The sequence below is a fragment of the Xenopus tropicalis genome, chromosome 4 (assembly GCF_000004195.4).
Source record: "Xenopus tropicalis strain Nigerian chromosome 4, UCB_Xtro_10.0, whole genome shotgun sequence".
Taxonomy (NCBI): Eukaryota; Metazoa; Chordata; class Amphibia; order Anura; family Pipidae; genus Xenopus; species Xenopus tropicalis.
In genome coordinates, this window is record NC_030680.2 from 53,391,956 (window position 1) to 53,410,076 (window position 18,121).

Consider the following 18,121-nt stretch of genomic DNA (forward strand, 5'->3'; position numbering starts at 1 on the left):
TGAGGACAGCACAGAGTGCACACCTGCTCCTCCCAACTCCTCTTGAGTCTGAGCAGGGTCAGTGCCACCTGGTCAGTTGTCCCCCTTTTGAACAGTCAGATGGGATACCACCCTCCTCAGGGTGAACACCTCTAGCCCTCAGGGCCCCACAGTAACTCTGGATCAGGGTTAAAATACTGCCTGCCTCCTATCCCTAAACCATGGCCCTACGCTAAGTCAACAGTCTGTCTGGAAGGGTACTTCCAAAACTACTTTCCTTGGTGGAGCCAAACTGCTCTTGCTTCCTTCCCTCACTATCTCACATTCCTAGAAGGTGCTCAACACCACTTGCTATCTAACTGATCCTTATTCACGGGGCCCCCATCCCCGACTTCTCTAGAGTAGAGCAGACTTACTCACTTTACTGGGGCCCTGTTGATCCCAGGCTCAGTGGAACTTCCACCTGGATCATCAGATGCAGCCAAAGAGGAAAACCCACCCCCCTGCTAAGCACTATATCAGAGTGCCAAAGGACTGGTCTCCCTGTTAACCAATAAGACACACATGCAAAACTTTAAACTAATACATGGGTCTTTGCCCAGTAACAACACAAAGCAAGGAAGCTGCAGGGTTTAAAGCCATAGGGACATGTTAACCCTATAGGTCCCTAAAGATAATTAGTAATTGATTCAGATTCACATTAGATAGTAACCAATCAGCCCTACAGCATCAGTTATATGAAAGGTGAGTCTCATTTTCTGACCGATGATTTATGATTGCTGTCTAAAGTATAGTGAGTGTATGCAGTGTCACTGACACTCAAAAGACTTAAGATGGCGAGATCCTGTGGGCAGCTTTGTCAGCATGAGCCATCAATATTATAGGGCTGCTGAACATCTCTAAGTTCAGTATTAAAATATAACATTTTTAGCTATATTCATCTTTAGGGTTTAGTTTATTGTATCATGTTAGCCAGTCAAAAGTTAAAGGGTAAAACTTTCAACATGCAACATATAACCAAGTGGTTTACAGGTAATAAATTTATTTTACTAAGATGATAATTCCAGAACATTTCAGTTCCTTTTTCAAAGCTGATTACCTAAAATGTTTTAAATGTTTTAATGAGTACTTTTGTGACTATCCTGTTAGTAAGCAAATAAAGTCATCACCTTCACACCCCTTTTGTTTTGTCCAGTGTAAAAAATGTTACCCTACAACTGTTTTCCTTTAAGCCAACTCTAATTGTAGCTGTAATGGAGGCATTTTACAAAATATTCCAAAAATATTCCAGTTTACATAGTCAATAAAAAACACAACATAACCTTTATTCCCCAGTCTCTGGAATAAAGATTAATGAATCCAATAAAGCAACTAAAATGGTATTATAGAGGGAAGGACTATTAAAGCTAAATTGGACTACTGATAAATATCATCATCATCATTTATTTAAGTAGCACCAACAAGTTATGCAGCTCATAACAATAAATTATTCTAAAAACCCAATTTGTTATAAATTAATATCAAGGGTTACAGAATAAAAACAGGTTCGGAGGGCCATGCTCACAAAAGCTTAAAGCTTAAATAGATATATTGTATATATGTGGATATGTTTAATTGTTACTTTAATTAAACCTATCTACATATAATATGGAATCCATACTGGAATAGCCCTTCTGGATTGTTTTATTTATATCTATTACAGGACCTTCTGAAAAATTCTGTAGTGAGATTTTTTTAAGGTGAAATAACTAGTTGGGCTTGGCCTCTCTGTCAACTCATCTATTTGTGGAATTAAGTAAGCAGCAAATGTAGAGACTTAATTTAGCTTAAGGAAGTGGTTGCAAAACCACAGTTTCCCATTAGGTTAGAGTATCAAGATAATCAGGCTGGACCATTTACTATGGGACTCTCCTATTACTCCCAAAGCCAACATTTTAACCTTATCAGAGACTGCTTTTCTTCTGGTTTCAGGAATGTGCCTTAAAATGTACCATCATCTAAGAGTTAGGTATAATGCATTAATTAATAATGTAAGTGTATTATCCGCATTTTTCCTCCATTTTTTTACCTCCTTTTTTGAGTGAAAGCGCTATTATTAGCTTTAGCTTTTAGCACAAAAGTTTTAGTAAATTTGTACCAGACAGCGTATACAAATAAATAGTAGTGTATATAAATAAACTCAAACCAGAGCTTTTAATGCTTCACTAGAAGGGTGTGTCCTTGAAAAAAAAAATAATGAAAGATTTTAGTTTTTCTCTAATATTTCAGCTATGTTGTCCCCAGTTTCCTGCAAAGTAACTTGAAACTGAATCACAGCTCCATTCAGGAAAATAATTTCATAGAGAAGAACAGAAATTTTTTCTCAATTTATTTGGACCACATGTTAGAAAAGAGCAGGAGTAGGTGTGGATATACATTTGTAACTGCCAGGAAACTGAGGTCCCCCATTAATAACATGATAATTACTTATAAACTCCCAGTGGGCCCTTTTCTGTTAGCTCTTTGTACAGTACTTTCAGGTATTGCTGCACTACAATTCCTAGAAAGACTAAAGATGAAAGATTAAACCCGTTAGTTCAGTTTTTCTGTGTGTTCGTTCCTCCAGCAGAATCCTGCACTGAAATCCATTTTTCAAAAGAGAAAACAATTTTTTCTGTATTTAATTTTGAAATTTGACATGGGGTCTAGAAATATTTCTAGTTTCCAGATGCACTTAGCCATGTGACTTGTGCTCTGAAACTTCAGTAAATCCCCCAGCAACCGATCAGCAGAACAACGTGAAGGTAACTAGGTGACAAGTTCCTGACACCTGCATTGCTAAAAAAGGCTCACACCTAGTGATAGATATGAGATATGGCAATCCTTGCCATGACTCTTCAGTTATATTGAATAGGAGAAACAATATCTTATCTGAAAGCAGTTCCATTGTGAAGTCCATTCTGAAAGCTCAGGATTAGGCACAATTACCTAAGATGGCTGCCTACATATCAATATTACAACTAAAAAAATACAGTTATTGGTTCAGAAATAACTTTTTAAAGGGTAAAATACATTACTGTTAATGTACACAGTGTAATTTAGCAATAAAAACTATGCCATAAAATTCATTACAGAATTACATTAAGGACTTTGGATGGTGGATTCTAATCACAACTCAGCACTGAACATTAAAAAAGGGAATGTTCGTGGTCTGCAAGCACTTGAGAAACCTGTGTGTATGTGCTACAATCCCTACCATCTTACAAACCTTTAACAAAACAGTTGGGGGACAGCAGTCAGGACCTGCATGTTTAATGCCATCCATTTTAGAATCCACATATGGTTTTATGCATGACATGCACATGAGTATTTTATGAATTAACACCTCATCACAGCATTCCATCTTTCCTACCTCCTATCAGAATAATTCAGTTTTGTTATAAAGTCTTTGGACAGAAGTTCTACACGGAAAAGGAAACACAGAAAAAGTCTGCTTTTAAATGAATCTTATTGGACAGACTGTACGCTGTTAGGTAACTGTATCAGAGACATTCATTTGTTTTACAGCAACAAAACATTTAGCATGTGCTATTCAATCATTTTTTTATTAACACATTGGTTTAAGATCTAAACAAAAGCAATAGACTTGGAGGTGGTTCATTTTTATAGCAGCTCTGTACAATTCCTGGTAATTTCCTTGATTTTCCATGCAGACACAAACCCACAGGGATGTAATAAAATGTGTTTGTTTGGCTACTAGATCAAGTGACTCATGATGGCGATCCCAAAAACATGGCTACGGGCTTGTTAACCAAGAAGAAATTCATAAACGATGTGTTGATGAATTTTCATGTTTTTTTGCCTTGAGATATTTGTTCAAGTTTACATAAAGAAGGGAAAGCTACTCCACTGGCTTGCACATTTTGTGCTGGTGGATAAAAAGAACTTTCTTTTTTTTTTTGGATTGTAATCCAACTTTCATACGAGTAAGTGCCCAACTAAAACCTTAGGGAATTTTATATAGTACATGTTGTCAGTATTTTAATCATCCCCAGCTGTCAAAATCCATGTAGCCCGCCTCTTCTATTTAAAATGTGTCTTCAAGGCATAAAATAATTAAAGGTATGGGTCCATAAGGTAAGCTAGGAGCCACTCCAATGTGACAAAAAAACTACATATGAAAGGCATTATTTCAGGAAGTTTTAAATATAAATTTTGTTTTGTCAGAAGGCTGCAGGGCACACATTTTCTGTACTGTCAAGTTTGATAGTAAAAATATTTATATTTCAAATAAGAAGATTAAATTGCAGCCTTGTGTGCACTGCCTTTCACGCACTGCTGTCAGTTTATCATAGTATTTTATAACTGACTTATTCGTTCACTCTTTTCTGCTGATGCAAGTTGCGCTTTTTGTAATATCTGATCTTGTGGTGTCAACTATTGCGTAGAAACAATTGGGTCACAGATGTGTTTTTTGACAACAGTTTGAGCTTACCTAAATATATAGATTGCTGTAAAATCTTCCACATAAACCTTTCTGTCATCCAGCCCTGTATAGGCAGTTAAACATTAATAGGTGTATCTAACTGAGATTATACCTTATATCTTTATTGCATAATTGTATTTATATATGTGTTTTTAATTTAGAATGTTTTTGAAAACTTTAATGTTTGCACCAGATCTAACAACCAGTTACACATGGCTAGATCTGGTTACATTTGCTGGTTACCTGTTTAAAAGCTAGCATCTGGTTTTATAACTTCTATTGCATAACCTCCTTCAGTCCTGCATATGTTTTATTCCTTATTATATAACTCGTATAAATATAGATATGCAAGTAAAACAGGCTCCCTCCTGTATATCAACCCACTTGACAGATATTTAGAAGAAAAACATTTTTCAAACGACTTTTCTCATATAAGAAAATGAAGTAGGTAATTTATCAAGTTATCTCCCCACTTCCCCAATATCTTTGTCAGCTTTTAGCCTATTGACATTATTATTATTAACATTTATTTATAAAGCGCCAACATATTCCGCAGCACTGTACAATAAGTGGGTTTCATACATTGGACATACAGAGTAACATATAAAGCAATCAATAACCGATACAAGAGGTGAAGAGGGCCCTGCCCAAAAGAGCTTACAATCTACAAGGAGAAAGGGATTTTTCTCACCACTGAGATTTACAAATTTTGTCTCTCAGATATTCTCACTGGAGTGGTAATTTCTTGCATTTATCATTTCTTGTGTCAAAATTGCCAAAAATATTAAACTTGAGTTACTCAAGGTTCCCATAGACATCTATGGTAACACAACTTGAGAATTAACCAGAATTAATAACATGGGTTAAGGACATGTTAGGGCTCATTTAGAGAAGTAGTGAAATGTCTGCACTAGAAAAGCCAAAATTCAGAAAAATCAGAATGTTATCTTCTAATGCAAAGAATGCAATAGCACTGCAACCCTTTGACCAGTGCCAAAACTCATATTGACAGGCACAGGAAGCAAGGCGGGGTGGCAATGGGGGACCCTTCTTAGGACCTGCGGGCAGGGGTGGAGAATCACCCATGATTTATGCTATTTACAAAGATACATGCATTCATGCATGCTCTTTTGCAACTTGCAGGGACCTCCAATGTACCTCTTCAGCCTGTTCGGATGAGTGCAATTGTCCATACTGATATGAGGGAACCCTATAGCTAAAGGTTCCAGGGTTTTATTAGAAGGGATGCCCAGACTGATTTGTGCCATATAAATCAGCTGCTAATGCCATTATTGAAACCACTTTCCAAAAGGAACGCAGTACAAAAAGTGATTTGCCAAAATAAGTTGCATCCATATTGGTGCATCATTTGCAAATTGCAGTGAATGCTACTTAGCAGCATCTTGCTACTACCCTTGAATTCTAGAGAAAAAGTCAATCTGTGTGAGAATTATGTGTGAGTTATTTATATTAACCTGGGGCAGAAGTGCAAGAGTACTAAGGGGCTCCTACATTCCTTTCGCTCCTCGTGAACAGTGTTGCCGAAAGCGGGCAGCAGATCATCTCTATGTTAGCAAAGTGCAAAAATAAAATGGTGAATTGCTTCTGTATATATATATGTATATTTTTGTAGTTCTGGAAGATTTTAAAAAGACAGAACAATACAATCTTAATAATTATTTTCCATCTACTAAGTGTAATGAACTGAAAGTGCAATTATATTATTATTACTTTTCACAGCATATCTCTCTCGCTTGTTACCTTGTGCCATTCAGGAAAAGCAAGTTTGGCCTTTATGCTAGGACACTATCTGCAGAACAGTAAGCTTTACCCTTTATTGTCCAATGTATTTCCCACAATGCTGACTGTTTCTGCTGACACCTCAGACGTGTTATGCTGTACGTCAGTAAACACCTGAGCACTGACGGAGTTATGAAGTACTATAAACATCACACTTTAGGCTTTATTGATCGTATTTTATGACCTGTATATACCCCACCTCATAACAAATTTTAAAGAAGAGTTTTATTATGTTTGTAACAAAGTAGACAAAAAAAAGACAACAGAAACACTTCATTATTTTGGATATGGGAAGAATATATTTAAAAATACCACTATTACATTAATTCTTCCTTCTATATTACTATAGAGACTGGAGGCATGTTTTGAGCAAGAGGGGTTAATACACAATGCATTTCATATGTATAAGTATGTATAAATAAATAAATATATAAATATATATATATATATATATATATATATATATATATATATATATATATATATTCCTTCCCAAGTAAATGCTTTAAAGCCCATTAACCTGACAGATCAGTGTAAAAGATTTACACCTTTTATTTGCTTTGTACTAGATGGTCTCATGTTGAAAATTATAAATTATAATCTTAATTGGGATAAAATGGGCAACCTGGCCAGCGTATTTGCATTATGTCTTCTATTGAATGCAAAAAGTATGATTCTTTTGCTTTACTTGACAGTTATCTGCCAGGGCTAATAAACGGTGTAGACAGTAGGTATAATAAGAATACGGATTTGTGTACAAACTCTGAAGCAAACTTGGGGTGGGCTCTGCTCTGTATTTAAAATTAGCTCTGTGTAGGCTTCATTTTCATGAGATGTGGCCTTGCTCTGCGTAAAGCCCTCTGTAGTCTCTTGGGAGCAGTCCATCTCTCCGGTGGCGCTGTCCCATAACCACATCTGGCAGCTTCCTGGCAGTAATCTCACCCTTCGCCTAGGGGCTTCATGATAATTCTCCTGAATCTAGCATTAATTTCCAGGCTCACAATAATTGGCTCACATCAGAAAAGAGGACAGCAATGCTCAAAATGAAGTCAACATGTAGGTTGGTTGAGTAGCACATATGCAAATAGCCCAGATGATAAAATGCAAATGCAGTAATGTTTGTAGACTACGCTACAGAGAACTAAGCCATGTACTGACTTTATATTTAGTAGCTGGTATGAGACATATAAATTATCTCCTTAATCTGCAGCCGTGATGCATATTTACATGTAAAATAATATCAACCATAAAATGTTTCTTGAGTACAATTTGTTGCACTGATAAGGACAAATGTAATGTTTTTGTCTTTTTGCAACAAACACGTTTTGTCTCCTATATAATACTCAGGTCATACTAATTACTTTCAGTATCCCCTTCAAATAAACCCTTTCCTTTACAAACTTTATAAACTGTATTTATGTCTGTTAGATGCTGACACTGTTTCTAAACTTCCTTTTTAAAATTATGTTAGCTTTTCAAATGTTTATTTTACTTGTATATTTCTTTTTATACAAAGCCATACATCAGTTTCTGAGGCTGGAGTTTGTTATTTAAGCTGTTAAGGGCACACATTTTAGTTGCATACAGTATGTAATTAACAAATTATGCTTAACCTTTTATAGTTGACAGATATAAAGACCTAAAGGAAAGCCAAGTCTGTGTTTTTGGGGAAAAGGTGAGGCAGGAGACAGACAAGTGAGAAAAGCTGAAAGTTGGATTAGTCAAGTAGAGATCAGGTGTGGGTCAAGTACCAGAATCATGCATGAAGGAAGAGACCCTTTATTTATTTGAAAAATCACTACCCTGGACAGGTATGTTACTTAGCCATATGAATCAATAGCCAATGAATAATAGAGGCCGACTTTAGTGTTTATACTTTGCTGTTAATATTCAAAGTGTTTTTATTAATATTATAAAATTGTAAACTGACTTTATCATCTTAATGTTCTGCACCCCTAGTTAATATATACGCACCAATTACAAGCACTCGATTAGTCAATAATGCATGGACTACTTTGGATAGAGCATCATATTCATGGCCCTGTATCTACATGCCTCCCTGTGCCATGTGCTACATACAAAGCTCTTAAATTTGTAATGACTTGTTATATAGACCTGGGACCTTGTTATATAATGGGGGGCAATGGGTCTGTTGTCTTTCTAGCAGCAAAGGGGAAGGCTTAGATAAGGATGGCATATTTAAGGTGTATATTATAAGGTGAATGCAATATTTTATTCCAAAAAATGATTTAAAAGATGCTGTAAAGTAATTGGTATACATACTGAAAAAATCTAATTTTTAAAAATGATTTCCTTTCCTTTTTTTAATAAATTAGTACCTTATACTTAATTCTAACTAAGCTGCATGAATCCTTATTGGTAGCAATACAATCTTATTGATTTTATTTAACCCTGAAGCTGCTACCTAGTCAGGAGGTGGACTGAGCAGCAGAAAGTGCAACTATACGGAAGTGCAAGAAGTAAATTTTGATGTGGGTTTTGATTTTGAAGTCCTTTAATGAAAGTGGTTTTGCTCTCAACAGACTGTTGGGAAATCGCAGGGAACGCAACTGCGCTTGTGGATGTTTATGAGCTGTGTCGTTACATAAAAGTGCAAAAAACAAAAAAACTACTACAGGTATGGGACCCATTATCTGGAAACCTGTTATCCAGAAAGCTCCAAATTATGGAAATGCCATCTCCCATAGACTCCATTGTAATTAACTGATTCTAATTTTTAACGATGATTTTCATTTCTCTGTAATTACACAACATAACCTTGTACCTTATCCTAACTAAGAAATCATTAATCCTTATGTTAGGCAAAACAATCCTATGGGGTTTATTTAATGTTTAAATTATTTTTATTAGCCTTAAGGATGGAGATCCAAATTATGGAAATACCCCATATTTGGAAAACCCCAGGCCCTGAGCATTCTGGATAGCAGGTCCCTGTATAAGTTTTTTTTTTAAACCTTGCAGCAAAGTATTGTAGGGCCTGTCAAGCCACAGGAACATTCTAGATTTGTCAAGAACCTCAGTGAGCTCCATATATATATTTTTTTTATCAGCAGACTCTGGGGGTCATTTATCAACACTGGGCAAATTTGCCCATGGGCAGTAACCCATGGCAACCAATCAAATTTCTGCTTTCATTGTGCTACCTGCAGTGGGCTGAAAAAAGACAATTGCTGATTGGTTGCTATGGGTTACTGCCCACGGGCAAATTTGCCCAGTGTTGATAAATGACCCCCACTGTGTCTATTTTCTCTACTATTACTCCCCCACCCCCTCAAAATATGCACACAAATATAAAAATAATGAATTAACACCTTTGCAAAAAATGATCAAACTCACTGTATAGTGGCCAAACTGAAATTCTGCCTAAATGACTAATGACAAAAGGACATTTCTAAAAAACACATTTGCATTGCTTTTTCTATAGCTTCCATAGTACAAACCTGAAAGCCTGCAAGTTATCTGCATGCTGAATAGTGCTTCTGCTGATGTAAATAAAGATGGAATGTTTCTGTAAATACAGTGCCTATAAAATATCCCCCTGCTGTTTACAGACCTGAAAAAAATCTGACTCCAGCAATAAACTTTTCACAAAACCCCACCATGCTGAAGATTTAAAGCATTGACATTTCAGTTATTTGTCCCCCACCCCGACCTCCTCATTAACCAGGTATCTTTGTACTCAAAATATTTACCACCCGCACCAAATTTACAGTTTAATTTGCTGCATAAAATCATTTATTGACTGATCAACCTCATTACTAAGCCCAGGCACAGACTCCAGAGCACCCGGCAGTTTTAATTCTTGTAACAGCAGGGTACGGCAAGAGAAAAACAATCCTGTCACATTAACCGCAGGGGTCTAAATTATTCAAATACACTAAATCCTCCCAGAACAGTTCCCTTGCTCATAATTTGTCTTTCCTAGCCAACAATTAACCAGGAATATTCTAAGTTTTCAAAGCCAAGTGTTTGAAATTTCAAGGTGTAGCAGTTCTGCACCTGGATGCAAAGATTAGCATCTCTCCTCTGCTCTGTGCAGTGACCTGCAGGAGTCTCTAGCCAGCCAAAGGTATAACGTATTCCACACACAACTGGTGCACAATGAATACACGGAATTCATGATTTTTGGCAATAATTTACCTTTTGTCAGATATTTTTTTTTATAACACTGAATATGTTATCACAAATGAATGATAAGACATGGTTGTCTCTTGCAAAACAGAAATGTTTTATCTTCAGTTATTGACAGTGTAGGCATTGTACAGGAGCCTTGGCATAATTCATATATACTGTGTCATATACTCTGTGATTTAATGGGTGTGTGGAGCTGGGATGAGGTTAAAGGGTTTATTCTCACAACAGAAGAACATATCTGCAGTCAGAATGCAGATAATGGGTTAGGCTTAGGCAGGGCAGCAACTTGTGCTTGAACACACAAACGCACACACACACACACACATATACACTATAAGTAAGCTTAGTGAATTTAGTTATTTTTAGTGTTAAGAATGGAATGGTCCTGCCTTTAGGTATTACGACAATTTTACGTGGTGGAAATGCCTCCAATCTCCCCAAAAAGTTATTGTTTCATTTGTGTTATGGAAGCAGATGCTGCCATACTGCTTCACCTAAGAAAATTATACTTAGGGGCATATTTATTATATTTATTATGCTGTGTAAAATACATTGTCCACATATGGACAGGCTTAAACCAGCATCATTTTTTACGCATTTTTTTCTTCCACCGGAACTTACATAAACAAACAACGGTGTAAAACGGTGTAAAATCTGTCATTCGGACATTTATTTTACACAGCTTTTTTACGCTGTTTTTTCTGCAAATTAGTTTTACACAAGGTCCAACTCAATGTGTTCTAACCTGTCTGATATCTTGCTAATTTCTGACAAGATATTAGATGGGTGAGGCTCTATACATGAGTTACTGACTAGGTGAGTCCATTTTTTTTATCAGCCTGGGTATGTACAGCTTTAGGCCCACAAATCAGTAATTTGCCAAAACAGTCTCATCAACATTGATGGGGTAGAACTAAAAACTAGTACAATAAATTACCCCAACTCTGCTCAGTTATGGAGTCAACTAGGACAATATAGATCCCCACTTTCTCCAGAAAAGAAGTTTAGAGTGGCCCTAATGTGGCCAGTGTAGGACAAGGCACTGAAACAATAACTCCCCTTCTATTGCTGATTTACAGTGTCTGTGCATTCTGACGGTCACTAACCTTTAGCCAAAAATCATAAAAAATATATTAAAAAAGGTGCTTGATAATTATTACTTAACAAGGACATGTACCACTAAAAAAGTCATATTAATATTCATGTAATATTCCCATTGTCACTATTATACTTCACATGGATATTATTCACAAATAAAAATGGTTTTCTGAAAACAAAATGCAAATTGAAATCAGTGTGGAGCACAAATAATAGATTGCTAACTGAATATATTCAATTCATGTCATATCTTTTGGGGTAATTTTTCCCCTTTAAATGTAATGATAGCTCCATGCAATAATGTTGTCTAATAGACTACATACTGAAACAACAGAGAAAATAAACCTTTCTTTTTACCATACGCTTTGTCTCGGCAGCCAAGAGACCTGGTAAACTACGCCCTAGTATTTATTTTTCTCAGCCTTCTGTCAAAGTAGCTCTCTGTTGTTGTGATAGGAATTGAAATCGGGGAGGGCTGCGCAAGACGCTGTTGAAATCCCATATATTTAGCTGCTGTTAAGCAAAGATGTGAATAAAGTTGAGGAGAATTCATTCAGGACTGCCCGGCATCTCCCTGCTGGGGCCACTGACAGCTCTAAACAGATGTAGGTAATGGAAGAGTTTAGATTTTATGGCACAAGCAAGAAGGAGCTGAGTATATCAAAATGATAAACTGCCCAGACGATGCTAAATTCATGACTAGGAGCACAATAATGGCACATTCAATAATGTAACATCATTCAGTAAATCAAATGCCCCCTGGCTTCCATGAATACCCACAGAAAGCACCTGAATATTATGTGGGAGAGCAGAGTTACCAGATTTTGTCAAGCACTAAAGCACTGCGTAACAATAGGGGGGAACTGCAGTATTCCATAGGAAATATGCTTTCATATATTCTCATCAGTGGGTAGTACACAGCTGGCTTTTAGCATTCCACAAAGTATTTAATACAATTGTTTGGATAGGTCACAGAGGTCAAAATCAACTTTTTAGAAGAAAATCTTTCTGCTATTTTATACCAAGGAATGCACACTAATTAAATGATCCTCCAAAAGCTAAACTACAGCTCCCAGCATTCTCTTATAGCCAGGTTTATTTAAACACATTATGCCACTACAAGCATATAAATGAACTGCACCAAATTTGTGCTGGATACAGTAATAGATATAGGTTATAGATGTGGATCTATTATATAGAAACCTGCTATCCAGAAAACTACAGCAATGTCATTTCTGTTTCTGCTTAAATAAACATACCCAGTACTTGATCTTAAGAAGCCAAAATCCATTTTGATAGATCTCTACTGAGTCTTTTTACTGTTTAAATGTGTTGAAAGGGTGGTTAACCTTTATGTTAACTTTCAGTTATGTTATAGAATAAATAATAATGGACTTAATTGGTCTTAATTTGTTATAGTTTTTGAATTATTCCCTTCCTCTTCTGACTCTAGCTTTCCCCTTCTAAATGAGTGTCACTGACCCCAGCTGTCAAAAACTATTGCTCTGTGAGGCTTTAATTTGATAGTTATTGTTACTTTGTATTACTTATCTTTTAATTTAGATTCTCCTATATTCATATCCTTGTCTCTCTTTTAAACCACTCCCTGACTGTTAGATTAAATATGACCCTAGCAGCAAGATAACTAAGATTTCAAACTGGAGAGCTGCTGAACAAAAAGATAAATAATTAAAAAATGCATGTAACAAAAAAATGAAGACCAACTGCAAATTGTCTCAGAGGGTTCATTTATGAAAGCAAGTGCATTGAGCAAAATGCAATTTTGGATGCACATTGCCATTTTATCCATAATGCAGTGTTCTTTACCATAATCCCACATGTACACAACAACACTGTCTGAAGGGATTGGTAGAGAAGCAAGCTGAGCTTTTCATGGGGTCTGTAGCCCTGAAAATATATTAGGTTCTATGGATATCTCTGCAAAAATGTTAAAATGGTGTGAATATACCTTTATGTAGCCTAGCATCTTTCAGAAAGGTGGCTTCCATAATAATTTACATTTATTTCTTCTTAAATAATGAGAGTAAAATCCAAATGATTCATGTAGGTTAACTTTCTCCTTATTAAGCTGACCCTAGTGTGTTTTTCTGTGAGAGAAAATGTGAAGGAAATTAGACTGTAAGCTCCACTGGGACAGGGAACAATATAAATGATTCACCATACACTGTAAAGCGTTGTGTAATGTTTGGTTTCATGTAAGTAACATATTATGTTAACCATCATTATACCTGGGCTTTTTTTTCTATTGCATATTTTATTGTGATTTAAAGGGATGCTCTCATATAATATAAAGGGGCTTTAATTGCCTGTTACAGTTGGTTTCATATGTTTTCAGGGATGACATAATTGTGTACTCTAAAACGTTAACAAACGTTGACAAAATTAGATAACTGGGCAGCAAACTGGAAAATGAGGTTCAATGTTGATAAGTGCAAAGTTATGCACTTTGGTAGAAATAATATAAACGCAAACTATCTACTGAATGGTAGTGTGTTGGGGGTTTCCTTAATGGAGAAGGATCTAGGGGTTTTTGTTGATAACAAGTTGTCTAATGCCAGGCAGTGTCATTCTGTGGCTACTAAAGCAAATAAAGTGCTGTCTTGTATAAAAAAGGGCATTGACTCAAGGGATGAGAACATAATTTTGCCCCTTTATAGGTCCCTGGTAAGGCCTCACCTTGAGTATGCAGTGCAGTTTTGGGCTCCAGTCCTTAAGAAGGATATTAATGAGCTGGAGAGAGTGCAGAGACGTGCAACTAAACTGGTTAAGGGGATGGAAGATTTTAACTATGAGGTGAGACTGTCAAGGTTGGGGTTGTTTTCTCTGTAAAAGAGGCGCTTGCGAGGGGACATGATTACTCTGTACAAGTACATTAGAGGGGATTATAGGCAGTTGGGGGATGTTCTTTTTTCCCATAAAAACAATCAGCGCACCAGAGGTCACCCCTTTAGATTAGAGGAAAGGAGCTTCCATTTGAAGCAGCGTAGGTGGTTTTTCACGGTGAGGGCAGTGAGGTTATGGAATGCCCTTCCTAGTGATGTGGTAATGGCAGATTCTGTTAATGCCTTTAAGAGGGGCCTGGATGAGTTCTTGATCAATCAGAATATCCAAGGCTATTGTGATACTAATATCTACAGTTAGTACTAGTGGTTGTATATATAGTGTATGTATGTGAGTGTATAGATTGTTAGGTGTGGGTTAGGTGTGCTGGGTTTACTTGGATGGGTTGAACTTGATGGACACTGGTCTTTTTTCAACCCTATGTAACTATGTAACAAAAAATAGAAAAAAAATCCATCTATTTTTAGAGTTAGGGAGTTGCCAAATACAGTTTGTTTTGTACCCAACAAATTAAATCAAAGCAGTTTAAAGGGGTTATTTATGAATGAATGAAAGCCCAAAATGCAATATCGTTTAGTTTTCCCATAATTCCGCCATTATAGTGGCCTTGAGGTAGCAATGGGCCTGGCGCAAATGCATTTTATTCATTAAAACACAACATTGTAGCAGACCTCTATCAAGGACACACGCTACTAACCTTCTCCCAATTACAGGTGAAATACAAGCTTTCTAAAAGTACCTTTTTCTCCTATCTACAACTACGCAACTATTTGAAAACATACCAACTTGACAGACCTAAGAACCTTTCAAAGCAACAATTAACCCTTACTAATGTAATGAAACAGCCATCGAGGATATCTCACTTCTACTCCGCTCTACTACCAATAGATTCACATAATACTATTTCTCACCTGAATAACTGGGAGCAAGACACAAATTCATCTATTGATCCAATTGACTGGAATAACGCTTTTTTACTTATCACAACCGCAACTAACTCAGTTCGGTTGCTAGAAACAAGTATCAAACTTATGTATAGATGGTACATGGTTCCTTTAAAGTTGTCCAGAATTTTTCCCTCCTCAGCTACTAACTTATGCTGGAGAAACTGCGCACAAATTGGTTCTTTTCTCCATATCTGGTGGGACTGTACAAAAATCTCTCTCTACTGGAAATTCATATTTGATATGCTACAAAATCCTTTCCACATCCCGCTACCCTTCACACCGAGACTGGCACTGTTAAACTTGGACAATACAGAGTGGAACAAAAAATCCTTAATCATACATATTTTAGCATCAGCCAGATTGGTCTTAGCACGGTCGTGGAAATCTACCCTACCACCGTCACCTACAGAACTAACCAACTTGATAAACGAAACCAACAGTTTGGAATTCTACTATGCTAGAAACAATAACCTACTAAATAAATATTACTCTAAGTGGTCAATTTGGAATGACAGCTCTTACTCAAACGGTGCACACTCTGCGCAACCTCCCTCTGCACCAGATTCTGGAGCCTGCGCAAACATAACTTAATGCATCTATTTGTTTGATTTATTACTGTATGTTTTGAGACCAGTACTGAACTATCTTTCCCTCCTTATATATTTCTTTACTTTACTATATCCTATCCTAATACCCCATCTTTCTACTTCCTTACTTCCTATCACTTTATAGTAATTATTGCTTTTGTTAAAAATTACAACTCCTTAAAAAAAACAAAAAACTCTTGAGGTTCCAACAGGACGAACTCAAAAATGCTACCCACTGTGCTGCTTTTAACAGTATCTAGTTTTTTTTTTTGAGGCACTTTTTCTTTCCTTCCTATTTGCATTGGTATGTTAACAATATCAGATAAGTGTTATGTTTGCAATGTAACTGATTTACTCTTACTTGCCTGACCTTAAGTCATGAAACAATGTAATGCTGGAACTTCAAGATCAATAAAAAATGTTATTGAAACAAAACACAACATTGCACATGTAAAGATTTCTGTATGGCATCATTTAGGTATTTAGATGATGTCTGTGCCCAATCCTTTAGGCACAAGTATGCTAAGTCAATTGATGAAGGCCACTGTGAAAACCCTCTGAAATACCGTTCTTTCTGATGCGCCTGTGCCTATGACCGTTACTTTTTTTGACGTGCAACAAATGTTTCCGCAGTGTTTGGCAAAACAATTCGCTGTGAATCCAAAACAATTTGCTCATCACTAAAAGGAATAAGTTACTTATGACATATTTTGGGCTTATTACTAGAGGCACTGTGTGGCATAAGGAGATAAAACACCATATCACTACTATAGCTTGTGTTTAAAAATTGCTGTTAAAAAGGGGCAGTTAAGTTATAGCATTTTATCATATTCTCCCACAAAGCTGTTTTAAGGGAAACTAGTAGAGATGTAGCGAACTGTTCGCCGGCGAACTAATTCACGCGAACATCGGGTGTTCGCGAACGCGCAAGTCTGCGAACTTTCCGCGTATGTTCGCAATTTGGGTTCGCCGCGTTTTTTTTCGCTGAGTTTTTTCTCTGCGTTTTTCCTCAGCCTAAAAAACGCTGCACAACCACACATGGCGTTTTTCAGCCTAGTACTGGTGTAAGCAAATCCCGTTTCCATGGTGCCAATAGCGCGTAAAAAACGCTGCGCTCCTCTGCGTATTTCCGCTAGGTCTGCCCGTTTTTACTCAACGCTTTTTCAACAAAGTATTTTTTAGATAAATTTTTGCCCTTGATCCCCCTTCTGCATGCCCCGTCCAGGTCGTGGCACCCTTTAAACAAATTTAAAATCAGTTTTCTGGCCAGAAATAGCTTTTCTAGGTTTTAAAGTTTGCTTTCCCATTGAAGTCTATAGGGTTCGCAAAGTTCGCAAATATTCGCGCTTTTTGGCGTAAGTTCGCGAACGTGTTCTCAAACTTTTTTTTTTAGGTTCGCTACATCCCTAGAAACTAGTCAGAAAGCCCTTTGGTCAGGTAGCATGGTCAAATTTAGCCTCAGGGACTTTATCTATGAAGACATCCAACTTCTACTTCTCAGAAGCCTAAAAATATACTGTATGTGCTTTGTACTCCTCTTCAATAAGAACTTTTAGTTGCTGTGTTGAAGATATAAGTACTCTCTTTATGCTGGAGCATTTTCCTAGAGTATATTCTTGGATGGCTGATAAGCAGTCAGAGCAATCAAACACTTTCCTCCTCTGGTCATTCGCTACTACAATTAACCTTCCAAGGAAACTATTATTCTTGTTAAAACTAAAACAATAAATATTCCCAGCTTCATTGATTAAGGTCTCAGGCCGTAATGCTAAATGTTATACGCTCCAGCCATATGATGTGAATACATAATTCTGGTTTTCTCTGCAATGTCTTCTGCATTATCAATGAATACGCAGCTATGTTAATCCTTGGAAGCCACCTGATTAGACAGGCCATTAATCCTGCCCTTCTAAAACTGGGCATCAGACTTAGCCTGGCATAGTCGATATTTACCAACTTTATTTTACATGCTTTTTTTCCTAATTATTTACATGTAAAATTTAAATTTAGTTTAATAATGTTAATTTAGGGCAACATTTATGTCATAAAAAATAATGAATCCCTAATGTCTTCTTGTGACTTTATTATTTCATAAAATGTTTAGGTAACATCTATCATTTTTTTTTTTATAATAGGCGGTATACTATTTCTAATATATTATTACATATACCCTGAATACTAAGAACAATATATTTTAAAAAGAAAGCCAACATAGCTATGGAAAAAAA